This window comes from Pomacea canaliculata, linkage group LG1, assembly GCF_003073045.1.
Source record: "Pomacea canaliculata isolate SZHN2017 linkage group LG1, ASM307304v1, whole genome shotgun sequence".
NCBI lineage: Eukaryota > Metazoa > Mollusca > Gastropoda > Architaenioglossa > Ampullariidae > Pomacea > Pomacea canaliculata.
Genome location: NC_037590.1, coordinates 39,740,432 through 39,756,205, shown reverse-complemented (window position 1 = coordinate 39,756,205; position 15,774 = coordinate 39,740,432).

Sequence of the window (15,774 nt, the reverse complement as noted above, 5' to 3'; positions counted from 1 at the left end):
GGTAGTGTGAGAGAGGGTATCTGTGAGGTAGTTTTCCGCAGACAGCCGTAGATCGTGTGCTGCGCTTCAGTGAAAGGATAAATTTGGCTTAGAGAGAGGATGGCAAGTCTCGCCAAGTACACTCGAGGAAGTTGGTGTAAACATCAGCCAGTATTTGGAACCTAGGAGCCTGCGTGAGCCACGAGCGTACGGTGTTCTCTGGATGTATGTTGAGAGCAGTGAGTAGACGACGAGGATAAGTGCCTTGTGCGAATACGGCAGGACCTGAAGAGTTAGGAATCCCACATACGCGCGCGTGCGGAAGATGTTGCGTTTTGTCATTACATGGATCTGCAATTATTGGCTTGGCTCCGACGAGAATGAAGTGACCAAGTCGGTGCGATGAGTACTATAAAGAAGACATAGGGGTTTTTTTAACTCGACGGGGTTCACAACTAATCCATTAAGACAACTGTAATTGGTGTGATAGTAACAACGACAATGTTGGACTTTCGACTCGGGGTGCGACTAAATTTTCATGAGAAAGTGCTTGATGTTTGATCTGAGGAGTGTCGTTATTCAGACGGTGTGGTATGTTTGTGATTGTGTTGCTTGTGGAAGTTCTCCGCTTGCTAATTCCATTGGACACATGAAAATGGTCGATGACTGTGTGTGGATGGTGATTGATAGTGCGGGGGCTGACGGTGGGAGTGTCGAATAGAAGTTGTAGCACTTGCTTGCGAGAGATCAATTGAGGGTTTGCATTGTAGTCTGCGGACGCTTGGAAGTTATGCTCCGTTTTCTGTCAGTTTTGGACAGACTAACACGTAGGCTTCTCGGTCTGTGTCTGGTGTGATCTGTTCTCTTGATAGCCAGCTGTCTTCATTGAGGTATGCTGTATTTTTGCCATAGATTGTGTATTCCATACCTCTCCCCTTATCGATTGATTAAAGCTAAACGCTCTTGTGTATCATTAAACACAGGTTTTAAAAAATAATGATTGCGACAATATACAATAATATAAAGTGTAATTGGAGGATCGGTAGTTTGGAGGATCGGTGCTGAGCATTTGTGAAGTGTAGTTCTTCTTGACGATGATGACGATATGCTCTGGTGCGGAGAGTGCTGCGGTCGCCATATACATATATGATCTAAACGCAACTATACATAGTGTGGTGTCTTGACGGCTGGATCCGCGCGCGGATGCCGTTATGGTGGCGGAGCATAGAGAGCAGAAAATGAGAGGGAATAGAGAGATAAAATATTTAGCAGTATGAAGCAAAATATTTTTCTAAATTAGTGGAGAGCGGCATGTGTTCGTCAACTTGAACGAGAAGCGCCAGCATGTGTGTGAGTCCTCTAGTTTTGATGAGGGCACACTAGTGATTCGGTAGTGTAAGATCGTTTACTTGTTACGTACTAGGGTTGGTGTTATTGCTGATGGAGTGCGCTCCGTCGACGGATCTGTGTTGGTGTAATTGGAGTATTTATTCAGAGGAGTATCGTTAGTGATAGTCGCTATCATCTTTACGAGTGCAGCCTCCACATTATTCCAGCAAATGATGGATAATGTATTTGTATCTTCAGATGGAGGCCGGTTCATTGCCCCGTCTCCCGTAGGTTAACTTTGTGAAAAATGCAGTTTTTAACTTACTGCTTCAGCAATATCAATTTAAATCATAGGGAGTGCCGTTGACACTCGTTCGGAAATGAATACATGTTTGTGCACGGCATTGCGCTGTTTCAAGCATATAGAACAAGAAACAAAAACAAATATCATGACAGATATATAATTAGAACAGCAGTGTTGTCCGGATGTCTTGGCTTGCAATAGTTGGTGTCAACTCAGGCTGTGCATCGGCTTAAGCGAGGTCCAAATTATGGATATTTATGCTTGAAAGAAGAAAAAATATTGAAATGAAAATGAAAAGTGATAAAAAAAAAGTAAGTTTACTGGCCTTTCTAGCAACTCCCAGGCTTGTGGTACAGCCGGCGCTGGGCAGAGAGCTGGAACGGCGACTAACGACACACTGACCATCACTTCTTGCCGAGTTGCCGCCCCTGCGTGCTGTGCTACCTCCCCCTGTTGCCATGGTGACGTAGGACCCTAGCAGCCAGTGGGCTCTGCCAGTCTCCGCGCGCTCGCCTGCTGCACTCACAGGCCACTTGCCTCCTCATCAACGTTCATTCCTTCTTTCACTTCTTCTAAGAACTTAGATGATCCCACCCGCTCACTCGTCAACACCAACATACGGGTATCTTAGGGGCGTTGTGTACAAGCGTTTTCGATGACCAAGATGAACCATTCCGAATACTAAAAGTTTATTATTTTTAAATTTTGCTGAGGTGGAAGTCAAAGGAAATCTGTGAATTTATGTAAAATTGAGTGCTTTGGGACATCAAAGAAATATTTTAAAAAATTGTGGCAATAATTTCAGTAGAAATAGTTTCTCTTGGTCCCAGAAATCCTTTCGACGAAGAAAACTTTTTTGCCGCCTGCCGACGGCGAAGGTTGTTCTGCCAGTTGTCTCTCTTTTTGACAAGGGTGGCTACCCCTGATGTGAACAGGCTCGCTATGAGGTTTGGACCAGGCTCGCGTTGCCTGCACTGACCAGGCTCACGGTGTGGTTGAGGTGACCAGGTCACGGCGCCTGCTTCCAGCGGATGTTTTCCTGTCGGAGGACGAACGGAAATAAATCTTTAATTGATATTTTTGTAAGACGAAAAGCTTCACTGTACCAGCCATATGAAAACTAATGTCTAAATCGGGGTATGTAGGCGGAGCAATGGAAACTGATCTTTAAACTTTTTGTCTCATTGCTGAGTGAGGGGGGATCGCAGGCAGGAGAGAGAGAGATACCCGAGCAAAGAAGCTTACAGAGAGATTTTTATTAAATGCTAGTTAGAAGTGGGCTTTCAAAGTAATATATAAATACTATAATAATGCAATAATACATAATACCATAATTATGAGTGGTTGTGATTTGTCTTAGCTTGACACACATTAGCACACGGTGTTCACCATGAGTACCTGCCAAAAGCCACCTGCCTGTCACTATGATTGAGCAGGAGAAATATTCTGGTTACATTCTGACAAGATAATGGTACAAGACATTCAGCCAGAACTGTAGACACAGACCACACACAAACAGATTGTCCTGGAGCTCCACCGACATAAATATTCATCTAAAAGAAATGGAGCCAAGCTACACATATACAAAACATTCTGACGATCCCAGGGAGGACCTTCTCTCTATGACCATCACATCAATATCTGTCTTCCTATGACTATCACACCGTGAACTATTTCTCTGCGACCAACATGGTCGGATATCGCTTTGGTCTACACTTTTTTAATTTGTAATAGCATTCTACACATCCCCTTGACATTTTTCAACCTTCCACGTCACGTGACTGTCAGAGTCTCCGCTCGCCTGCTTTTGTTACAGGTACGGAGCTTCAGCACTCTTTGAAACTTTCGATTTTCTGTGAAAAATGTTCGACATGAAAAACTGCTTTATAAGAATTCCCGTTGGGACTATCTTGGCATTGATATATTTGCTGCTCTATTAACAGGTTCAACCAACCAGGAAAAAAAAAGAAGGCAACGATAACTTTTTTCTCAAGCATAGTTCATTCCTTTGACTTTGTTTTTCAGTTTTTCTTATACAAGGATCAGGAGCTGTTTGCTAGCGTCTATGTAAACAACCATCTCTCACTTCCATTATACAGAATCAAGATTATAAAGATCACAGAAATGGGATAAAACTCCAACAGCACGAATGTGGATTTACGATATCAAAGGTACAAGTCCTGGGAAAGATGAGACCAAATGGATTTGTAGCCATTTCTCTGGGAATGCCGGAGGAGCACACACGCTGTTTTATGGTGGCGCGCCGCTCTTCCCAGTTGTTTTCCTCCATTAAAGACAACTCCACTGCTGCTTTGAAAATGAGGAATGCTTGTAGTCATGGTTATGCACCTCACGGGCCGCAATATTTGTTCGTTAAACGTCTTTGGTAGCAAGTCGCCACAGGGTCGAGCTTTAATTAAAGGTCTGGCTTCAACCGCCAGGGATTCGACCCGGGAAGGAAGGTGCATGTACTTGTCCACGTTGCCCTCAGATCCTGTCTGTGTCCACGTTTTGTCTGAGATCCTGTCCACATGCTAAGATCCTGTCCACGTGCTCAGATCCTGGTCACATGATAGGGTCCACATTGGCCTCAGTTTAGAGGACTGGCAGGTTTCCGAGATAACTACCCATTCCTCTTAAATATCTTTCATCTCTCGCTTATCGCCAAAAGTGAGGTTAGTACACGACTAAAAATAGTTTATGTTTGATGTTCAAGAATATTGAGCTCATTCTCACTGGCGGGAAATTGTCCAGTAAAAATTAGCTCTTTTCATTATTATTTCTTTGGTTATTTTTGTCTTTACTTTTTTCTTCTTTCTTTCGCTTTTTTTCCTTCCAATTTTTGTCTACATCTTTCTTTCCTTCCCTTTTCTTGTTTTCTTTGTCCCATTCATATATTCATCCATTGTCTTTCTTTGTCCAATGTATTCATCCTTTCTTTATTGTCGTCATCGTCTTAATGTAAAGCCCCGTGGAGGCTTAAGAAAAAGAATAAACATTAATCTCTTGGTGTTATGAGGCCACAATATTTGTCACACTCCTATTTCCCGCTGTTAGTGTCCAAGAAAGAGTGAACTCCTCCATACTTAATCAGCATCTGTCCAGCTTATATCAGTGTCTCCTGCTGCGACAAAATAATTTTTTCTGTGTTTTTAAATCTTTCATCCTGTTATCTTCACTCAAAGCGGACTTGTCTGAGGCTCAGACTCATTTGCCAGGATTCGTATTAAAGAAACTCCTCGCTTGCCGATGATAGATAAGACCCTTGAGGTTTGAGAAAACCCCATTTAAGTGTTTTTCTCCATTTATTTTATGTTTGTAAGCCTCGAGTCAGAGGCTGGTGTCAGACCGAGGTCTTCTAATATCACAAGAGAGACAAAACCCAATATGTTTTTGTTACTCAGAAAGTTGTGTCTGGTGAAGAAGGAAGTTGGTGACAGATGACTGAGGTGTCTGACGTCAGGAGGCTGAGAAATCAAATCAACCAATCGCAGCCAGCATTTGGGGGAAGTCTTTTTCTAGAGTGCAAAACATTATATTTTTAAAGTTGAAATCAAAGTCAAGAAAATACAGTGAATTATGAACAAAGTGTTGTTGTTCAGCAGCAAGTAGAGTAAACAACCGGATGTTTTTAAACCACATGACTGACAGTTCACACCACTGTTGCCCGTCATCTAAAGGTGTCTGTTTAAATATAGCCGTTTCTTGCAAAGAAAAAAAAATGAAAAAGAAAGAAAGATTGACAGACAAGAAAGAAAGGGTACAAAGTAAGAAAAATAAGACAAATAAAAAGTAGGCATAGAACAAAATAATCACATTGGAAAAAAGGGAAAACGATATTTTAAAGAAAAGCAAAGAAGGAAAATAGTATTTCAAAGATAACAAATTCCTGTAAAGGCTTTGGTATTTCAGGGAGAAATTTTAAATTGTCGTAGGAAGACAATATCTAACGATTTTGATGCAAATGACAAGAAATGGGAAGGTAGTGTTTCACAAAAATGATAAAATCAGAAAATGAAACCATTTCACTAAGGTCTGCAACTTAAGTCTTCTGGAATAAAATATCTTCTAATCAACAGACTTACTTTGTTTTCCGTCTACTTAAATTTTTCTGTCTAAGGCGGAAAGCTAAACTGGGAAATATTTAATTTTAAAAAATGTGTTTAAATTAGAGTGCATCTTAAGAGGTGATCATAGATACAAGAGAATTGTATTTCTATGTCTGCAGTATAAATATACCTGTGTGTGGGCGTGTGTGGGTGTGTGTGGTGTGTGTGCACATTAGTTTGTAAGAGAGAATTTAAACAAAAAATTACATCTCAACATTCAGAGTTCTAATACTAATTATGTTTAATTCTAGTCTTTTAAAAAGAGTGTTCGCGCGTATTTGTTTATGTTTGAGTGTGTGTATGAGGATTGTGCGCGCGCATGTGTGCGTGTGTGTGTGAGAGAGAGAGAGAATGACAATTCTTTATTAACGAGGATGGTTGCTGGGCAAAGTAGTTAACCCATTGCTAATAAAATAACTAATAATAAACACAATATAACATCAAAAGAGAGTGGAAAGTGAATATGTACAAAAGTAGGGTATAGAACAAATATTTACAAGGGTCCTGAAGTCGAGAAGTATCTCTAACAAAAATTAGGAATGCTAATTAAGAAGGCTTAAATAAATTATCCTAAATGGTGGTATATGTCGTTTAGTAACTGGCGTCGAAAGGGAGTTTATTTGATGTAAAGGGAGACTATTCGACTGTCAGGCTATGGACTGTCTAACACCTTTACAATAATAAACTGCGATTCTCAAGCTATCCGTGTTTTCAAACTCTGTTATGACCACCAGACTAACAACTAGCCATCCCAAACATCTCATTACCTGAAAGATTGTGACCATCTCATAGTTAGCTTTCTCTCTATGACCATCGCAGGTTAACCTATCTTTCTGTGACTATCACATGTTAGTCTGTGTGTCTGGGACCACAGTGTGGACTGCCTGTCTGTGTAACCACGTGACTGTTACAGTATCCACTCACCTGCTGCTGTTACAGGTAGAAATCTTCCAGACTTTTTTTTACCGTTCGATTTAAGTAAAAGGGTAAACATTAATCTCTTGGTGTTATGAGGCCACAATATTTGTCACACGCCTACTTCCCGCTGTTAGTGTCTAAGAAAGAGTGAAGTCAACTTTGCCATTCTGTACTTTCTGGAGTTTACGAAGAAGGTAGGCGGAGCAGCAAAGTAAGAATGGAGAAAAATCCTCAAAATGAAAAACAGAAATTAAAATTATTTATAAAATCAAAGAATGAAAGCATCATTCTTTAAAAAAAAAACACCACCAGAGCACAAATTCATGTAAAGGGTTCAGTGTTTCAGAGACATTTTAAATCGTCGTGAGCAGTCTGTCTACTGAATGAATCACATAAGAACATGAAACAAGTTTCAGGTCTATAAATTAACCTGTATGCCTCTGAAATAAAATGCTTTCTCTATTAAAATTTTTCTTTCCAAAGCAGATAGTTAAATTGGAAAATATCTTATTTCTCTTTTCTTGAAATTCGTTTAAAATCAGTGTGCATCTTAAGAGATGATTAGAGACACAAGAGAATTGTACATGTGCCATTGATATACCTGTGAGTGTCCACACTATCTTGTAAGAAAACAAAATAGAAGATCCTGCATCTCGACATTGAGAATTCTAATTCAAGCCTTTTAGAAAAAGTGCGCGCGTGCATTTGTGTATTTTTGAGTGTGTTTAAGAGAGTCTGAGAGAGAGAGAGTGGAAAGAAAGTGGAAGACAAAAAAGGACATTGGAACCTACTTCCTGACATCCAGAAATCTAACCTTAAAATAAAACCAGCAATTCAGTAGAAATAAAATGCTCTCAATGTTGTCTTCTACAATAACAGCATTGAATTCAGAGTCAAGAAGACACACACACAAACACACAGACACACACACACAGACACGCACGTGGCATGCAACCCTGTGTCACAATGAACGAACAGCCAGCAAACACATCCCTTTCTGTCTAAACATTTAGTAAGTTTGGGACGCCCAATCTTGGCAGACTGTACACAGCCAGGCTACGACAGAATGGCTATGTATTGAGAAACCGATGTAACCGAATGACAGAAGCCTTTATTCATCCGCTGCCTGTAGAGCTCCATCCTTCCTGCAAGACGACCGCTGCCAACTCGACGCTAGAGACAGACCCTGTAAAAATAAGAAAAAAATGAGAAGATTTCATAACGACGATGATTTTTGTGTATGTATTTTTTGAAAAATGTGAAATTGGTTGAGTTTAAAAGCTCTGGACATGAACTCTTCTTGGAGTGGAGAGGAGGGAGAGTGAGGAGCGAAAAAAACTTCTGTGGGTGGAGGAGATTGTTGCATAAGACATGTAGGTCTGTATGTTTGGATGTTCGTGGGTATGTTTATGTTTGTATCGGATAATGCATCTTTGTCTAATAAAACATATGTGTATGCGAATACTGTAAACACTTTACAACAAACTACAAATGTTTATGTAAGTGAATAAGCAAGTCCTATTTATTCTGTTTAAACGGCGTTTCATTCGATGACTTCATTAAAAACAATTTGCTGCAAAAAAGTATCTTGTATACATTCAGTCTCCTGCAGTCTCCTATCGCCTATCAAAACCTCTTGTTGCTAACACGAGTTGGTATATTCCTTCTGTAAATGTGTTTGTCCTTTGTGACCAGTTCTCTGAAATGTTTGGACTTTAATCATACTTGTCATTCTTATTCTTCCTATCTTAATAATATTTTTTAAACTTTGAGTGAACATGTTCGATTTAAAACCAATAAATGGAAAACTGTGTTGTTTTGCCCTGGATAGCGCCTGCCAAACAGAGAAGTAAACACTTTTTGTTGCACTTACAGACGGAGGCTTTGTATCATTACTGATGTTTCTTGTCACGCAACATCAACAAAAAACTAGCTTTTGCTGTATGTGTGACACGTGGCACGTAGAGAAACTCCTTCCTGCTCGGTAAATCAATCAACATCCACCCTCACCCAACTCATCCTCCATCCCGCACTTCTTGTCCTGCGCGCAATGCTGCGAGGTGATTGGTGCGTTGTGAGGCCAAGCTAGTCTGACCAAAAAAAGTTCCTTCCTTCATGTACCGAGAACTTTTCTCGAAGAAGAAACTTCTCGAATAATTGCAAGACGTGTACAGTTGCATCTTCTTTTAGCTTTTCTCTTCTTTTGTCCAGAAACGGCGACATTTATCGACTTCATTTCCAGGAGGTACAGCTGGGAACATGGGGAGCGACTGAGAAATAAAAATGAAAGACAGGACTTTCACATCCCTGGAAACTGCAAGGGAGGATTGACCAGCGGTCGGGGGGCTTGTTATACTTTGAGTGCTCACAGGGAGATGCTTGAACTGCGTCATTCAAGATTAATTTCCATGATCCCCAAGTAAGTCTTGGCCTCAACAGGCTGTTAAAGAAACAGGAGATGTTTGAATAGAAGAAAGAAAGAGAGGGAAAGCCGTAATTTCGAAATTTGAAAACAAACAAAAAAAAACTTGAGAAACAAAGCTTGGCCTGTTGGCTCATTTTTTTTTATCTACCCTCTGTAAGCAAAACTTGAAAAGAATCAATTAAAATATCGGTGAAATCAATGTAAATGCTCTGTAAAAATCTCATGTCTCTATCTCCACTCCATTGAAAACAACAGTATCACTTTGGGACTCATTCAAAAGAGCAACTGCACCCAAGTCCTGTGTGTTCTAGCTAATGTCAGGATAATTTTAGTTACTGCCAAAGTAGTTCTACTGATTGTGTTTAGATATCTGAGCTAATTTGACAATTAAGTTTGTTGTTGCAAGTTGCTGTTAATGTGCAGTGTTTGCGAAGCTTATGGCAAGCTGCGCTGGGATGTTGGACAAGAAAAAAATTCATTTTACGTCCATGATGGACTCGAGTTTCAATAGGGAGTGGTAAGCCTGTAGACTTAGCAAATGTTTTGCTTCCATTATTGTTGTGTAACTATGCTTCATGCCATCCAGATGTCACGTGATGTTGCTAAAAGTCTTTAGAAGTCCAGAAATGAGATGTATTATTTTCACTCATCCTAGCTATTGCTGCTCTCTCTCTCTCTGCATGAGCTGTGTATCATCCACCTTGATGTGTATCATCAGATTTGCTGTCAGAGAAATATTTGATTTTGAATGAGTCAGACGGAGGTGCTTATAATGCAATATCAGTGGATAATGATGACAGATTGCTTTAAGTGTGTTTAGGCTGCTTCCTGACGAACCTATTTATCTTGACTAGCTATCTCAAAGTCCTGATACTCGAAACACATGGATAAACATTTTAAATATTTTAAGCTATAAACAAACAAGATAACAGGGATTGTACAAAGACATATTTCTGACATAATATGACCGGCAATGGCTCATCGGCAACATTAGACATCACAGCAAAACTAACCAACGGTTTCTCGGCGCACGTTACGTGCCTCGTCTCCAGACTCACGTCCTCATCGTCAAGACTGTCAAGGAGGCGGGACTATTTCCGATGTTATCACCCATGATTCAACAGATCACAGAGAATGATACAGAATGTTACAGACAGCGAGGGCATGTGATCAGAGCGTGGCCAGTAGGACAAAGATACGAAGACGATGACGACGATGATGATGATCACTTACAACATAGGAGAACTTCTTTCCCCATCGGATCCAGTAAAGTGTGTTTCTGCAGCCCAACCAGCTACAAAGCTAAGAGAAAGAATATTCACGAGTACGTGGCGCATTCTACACTTCGCCGGTGTGGCAAGAGAAAACTCACGACGGACATAGAATGATACCTGTTGGATTGTGGGATGTCAGAGGTCAGATGTCCAGGTCCTGGAGCAGACAACTTTCGTGGTGGTGGGGTATGGTTGAAGGGGCGGTGGCTGAAAGCTACAGGAGTTATCTCTGGTGTCGCCCCAGATGGTATTGCATTCATATTCATGAGTATTCAAGGCAAGTAAGGAGGCTACAGGCTCTGGTACAGTGGGAGGTAATCTGACACTGGCATGAGGGACTGGTGGCACGTGAAGAAGTAGTCAGAGCTGTCATCAGCACCATTTTCCTGCATCTCGGGTAAGCCACCCGATGTCATCATTGTCAAGTTCACTCTGTGATGTGCTGAGACCAGAAAAAGAAGTGAAGATTATAATAACAGCTTCAAGGAGTCATGACTACAGCACTTAGAAAAAACTGTTCTACTCGGTGACTGAAAAGCCAGTTCAGATGCCAACCAATAGGCAGGAACAGTAGGTAAATCTTGCCTATGTGAGACCAGTGACACGAGTAGAGTCTGCACAGAGCTGTCGACTCACCTTAGTTATAATCGTTCATCCCCCACAAGAACTCAGGACGAAACTCGGCAATCTCCAGATGCTTTGGTTCATAATCACACTTCTTCTTAGGCTTTCCAAATCCAACATATTAATACTAACATAAGGTCATATCCAGGAGCCAACATAGGCAGTGGCCATTGTCCTCACGATAACAAAATTGAAGCCGAAGTCAAAAGGCTGCTGAACTAACCCCCGACTTCACTTTAACTTGGAGAAGGTGTAAGATCAAACGTTGAGGACATCTTCAAGACTTATGATGGAGGATGATTTGTTGCTCTGAAAATGGTGGACGGTGCCGTAGACACCCTCACTTGAAGCCCAAGAACTGCTAATGAGACAGGAAGAAGAAAGCAAACCTGGTCACAAATAATATACTAGATGTCTCTGACCAAAGTAAAGCTTGAAAAAGAGAGGAACAGCAACATCAAAGCAGTTTTCAAAGTACAAAGCATTCAATGGCGACATTAGGAAAGATGAAGGCAGCTAAGGAGAACTGGACCAAAGATCAGTGAGAATGACAGAAAGCTTGTTTACTACTTAAAACTCAAGGTACACCCTTGTAACTAAATGAGGTACACCTTGTTTTAACCTCTGTTGTAATGAAAGTTCTTGAAAACTTACATTTTCATTATAAACTAAAACAGTTTTAAATTTCGCTGATTTTATTTTTTCTAAAAGGGGAACAAATTCCGCGTTGGTTGGTGTGTCGTGAAGTGTGTTCTACCCACCACCAAAAAGCTATAAGCAAACGCGTTTGAATTCAGAAATATCTTGCTGACAGTCCTCGATCTCAAGCAGTTGAAAAAAAAATAGAGAAGACAGTCTCCCTTTTTCTCTCACGTCTGCTAACCCTCGGTCCCTTTCATCCATTTGAGAGTTTGTCTCAGAATCTGTTTTGCATTTTGATAGTTCCTGAGTCTCGCCCACCCCGTCTCTCTCGCGATACCTCCAAACCAATTTCAAGAAGCCTTTCCCCAAAACTTCAACGATTCATTTTGCATTCATGAATAAAATGCGGCCCCGCTCGCCATTTCTACAAAATCTTATTCCCGTAAATGCAAGGTTCACGGAATATTACTCTGATCGAAAAAAGAAGGGAGAAAACTAGCCTCATTTCCCCCTCCCGACGCGCGATACCTGGCAGGAGACAGCCGCGTTTTCCACATGTCGTCTGCTAACTGGTACGTAAGCCACTAGAAAAATCTCCCTTTTGAGAAAAAATAGAATTTAAATGGGTATTTTTTTTTTATTCGGGGTAGTTCGCGAGATTTGAGCTAGTCTGGGTGCAAACTGGCATCGCTGTTGTTACCGCAAGCTTGTGTGGTTTGTTATCGGCGAACAACTTGATGTCCACGTTCTTCATTGTGTCCAAGAGGGTAAGAGAAACAGGAGTGGTGGTTCTAGGCCGACTGTGTCCTGACAATCTAGTCGATCTTGTATACAAGGGGACATACCGAGAAAGACCAGCATGCCCATCGTACAAAGTAGACAGACGGGCAAATGTAGGAGCCACTTGCGGATAATTTGCAGGTACTAGTGGAGTAGCATTTACATGGAACCACGGGAAGTGATGCGATGATGTTGGTATGCTGATAATGATGACAGATAAAAAAGGGTGAAAATAGTCTCCCCCACTCCTCAAACTACTCTTTTCTTTCGATCGCTGGGGAGAGAAGTGTTAGAAACCTAACTTTTCTCTTAGCAAGTTCTTTTTTTAATGAGGTCTCCTCCCAGATCCTTTCCCTCGCTGACTTATCTTCCCCAACCCTCGATAATGTGAAATTCTCATTCCAGACAGGATTGACTGGGAAAAGTTTTCGTCGCTAGACGGGTATCGAACTGGCACACACCCGGGTTTGAGGAAATTTCTCCACTTTGCAATCCATTTTACTTCCGTTTCTGATGAAAAACAAATCAGAAAGTTTGGCACAAATAATACACGCTATGTTATTTTGGAACTCTGTATACTAATCTGGCTCATAAGGCTCTACAGCAAAATCTCTATCATCAGTGGTTTTCCTTTGACAACATTTGAAATTCTTAAAATTTTTAATTTCCCTCAGGATTGTTATTTTTTTCCCATCCAGCTTAACTAAACCTGCTGTAACTCTTTCAGAAAAAAAACAACATTTCATTCTTAATTTGTCTGACAAAGGATTAAGTAGAGAAGCCGCAGCTGGTGTTGTTTCCCCGGCGTTTTGACCTCCAGTGTCTCAGCTCGAGGATGAAGCAGGTCAGAATGAGGACTTCCTACAGCTGGTCTGACCATGGACCTTCTGGTGTTTCCCAACCCCCTGTGTCTGTTTTGAAAATCATGAGACCTGCCCAAGGTTGTTAGTATTTATCAAAGAGTAACCATGTTTTGCTCAACTCTCCTGCCTGCTCCGTTGTTCGAATGATTCCTGAGCATGTAGACAAGATTCTAGATTATTTATTAATGTATCCCCCTCTAAAGGGTATTGAGATATTCAAGGTATATATATATACTCATTCATATTCCTATCACATCTTACAGGATGTCTTGAACCATGCCGCTGATATCAACACAGTATTTATCTGTCAGGGAACTGTCTGTCGACCCACAATAAGTTCAAGACATCTTACGAGCTTTATTTTTTTGTAATCTCTTCATCCGTATTGCTGAGTGTAATGTGGGAGCCATGTTGCGTGATCATGCATCTGGCCTGATGGCCCCCACAAGAAGGCGGAAGCAGTCCTTCGTTTTGCGGTTTTCAAGTCCTGTCACTGCCTGGCCAATGAATAGGCTCATTAGGCTCGCCAAAACTTCGTGAGAAGGCAGAGGCGGAAAGAACCTCGCACCTTCGAAACCTTTGCCTCCTTCTACGCAGAAGAACATGAAATTAAGGTCTTTCTCTCATCTTTTTCAATAAAAAAAACAAAAACAAAAATCGGAGTGCGTTTCTCCTGCACAAAAATGCAGTAAGCTTTCATGAGTGTTTGACTAACTTTGAGTACTTTAATAATTTTAATTTATATGTTGGTGCATGTCACGTGTCGTGCATTTAAAATAAAACAAAGTAAAAACAAAAATACAGGGGGAAAAAGTAAAACGTGGGTCGTTTGAACCTAAACAAATGCAGCAACCGCTTACAAGCCTTCAAGAAACTTTGAGAATTTTAATTAAATAATTAAATTTAGCTCCGCAAAGGGTTTCCTTCTCTCGCTGACATGTCGAGCTACATAAATTACAAAAATCACATATAATCAGGAACAAATATGCAGATTTGATCACCTTCATCTGACATTGAACATCCTCGTTTTGGATCTTGCGTGACTTTATTTCTCAACATTTCCTTCTCCTCACCATTTTTTTCCCTCTAAGATCTGAAAGTCTGTCGAGGACATTTTGGTTGAAATGACACTAAAGATGAAAGGAAACACGACTTTCACGCTGAGAAAGTGCTTGTCACGTGACCTGAGGGTTTTGTTTCCAGACGGCGCTCATACTGTGGGGCACGACCACCCGGGGCTAAGCCACTGCAACTCCTGGAGTTGTCTTCCCTCACACTTCGAGGCTGACCGTGACAAACACGGACTGGCGCCGAGACCAGGCAAGCCAAGATCGAAGACCACTGCTGGGCAAGGAAATCTCACCGTGCATATTCAATATGGGAGATGACACTGGCTCTCTGAGAACTCACGGACTAAAGTGTGGAACAAAAGACTAAGTGTGTGTGTGTTTTTTTTACGCGCTCGAGAGTGCGTTTAAAGGGGAGGTAATTCTCCAGGCTGAAAGCCAGCGCTCTTTCGTCATTCATTCGACGTGATAAGATAATAAAGAACAGACAGAAGAGGAGACAGAAAAGAAGGATGAAGAGAGAATGGGATTAAAGATGTAAAGAAAAGAGAATAAAGGAAGAAAGGAAGGAAGGGTAAAATAGAGAGTGAGAAAGGGGAGAGGTATAAGAATGGTGTCCAAACGGGAAATGTCTTTATGAACGTAAAAAGTTTCTTTTCAATCACGTGATACAGAACATTAGAGTGGGATCGCAGTTCATGATACACTTTCGTAATACAAGTTTTGTTCAGTCAATTAGCCACCATGTTGTAAAAAGGTAGAAATCGCTGATTATAGAAACCGTGTTTTTATCCTCTCTGTCTCTCTCTCTCTGTACGCCTACACAAGTGAGACAGAGGTTTCATTGATGTTTCCTATCCTCTCTGTTTTACAAAGATCAAGTAAGAGCTATTATTAACTAGAAATTAAAGGCAGGGAAGATAATTAGCATAGGAAGTCGCTAGCGTGAGCTGTCCAAGAGGTGGCCAAGTGGGTTCCTCCTCGCAGCTCACATTAATGTTTGGTCCATCCGGGTTCCCCTACCTCACCTAATGTCGTCCACAGATGACTAGGTTTCTTTTCAAGTTGAAAATGTGTTCACACGCACGCACGCACGCAAACTAACAAAACATAACACTTAATATAATTGTAAAATTTATTTTTTTGTACTTAGAGCACAGATATCCGAGGTGTCTTCGGGTATTAGCTTCTGCCTTTTATCTCTGTATGTGTTTTTCTGCTCCACCTTCCGTGGGCGGAGAGATGTGATGTGATAGGCCAGAAGGTTTTTGCCCATCTGAACGAATTTTAAGACTTCACAAAGGGAAATGGAGTCTGCCATGGACAGACAGGCTCTGTAAGGTGCTGCTTCCTGTGGAATATTGAGAACACAAGAAGAGCGGGTAGATGAGAAAGTCTTTTGAAACAATATGATCTTCCTGTGAATCATGTAGCATCAGAGACTACCCACAAGCCACCTC